Genomic DNA, 399 nt, shown 5'->3' on the forward strand with positions numbered 1-399 from the left:
AAAAAAAAAAAAAAAAAAAAAAAAAAAAAAAAAAAAATTGTTCTTGGTACAAATCTAAAATAAGGGATAATGGGTTTCATATAACTGTGATACTTGTTATTTTATGGTGTACTAGATTCATTCATGCCTTCTGGGTATACAAGTCTTCTAAGGTATTATTTATGGTAATAATCTTTTTTTGACTCAGGTATCTGCCTTTCTCTTGCACTCTAGCTACTCATGATAAGTACATATCAAGCCAGCATGAGATAATCAGTCAAATAACAGTTTTTCTTAAGAACTTGTGTGATGTATATGTTATATGTGTCACCACACTTACAGATGCTCAGGCACCAAAAGTCCAAACAAAATCACACACTAAAAATTTTTTTTCCCAATTTTTTTTTTTTTTTTTTTTTT

At 28.1% G+C, this 399-nt stretch overlaps 1 long non-coding RNA gene across 1 annotated transcript in view; it reads left to right on the forward strand.

Moving 5' to 3' along the window:
- Window positions 1–399, forward strand: part of LOC104874010 — an 11,582-nt gene that overhangs the window by 8,763 nt on the left and 2,420 nt on the right. The gene's annotated exons all lie outside the window — the stretch shown is intronic.

The sequence above is a fragment of the Fukomys damarensis genome, unplaced genomic scaffold (assembly GCF_012274545.1).
Source record: "Fukomys damarensis isolate Sample0158 unplaced genomic scaffold, DMR_v1.0_HiC HiC_scaffold_19, whole genome shotgun sequence".
Classification (NCBI taxonomy): domain Eukaryota; kingdom Metazoa; phylum Chordata; class Mammalia; order Rodentia; family Bathyergidae; genus Fukomys; species Fukomys damarensis.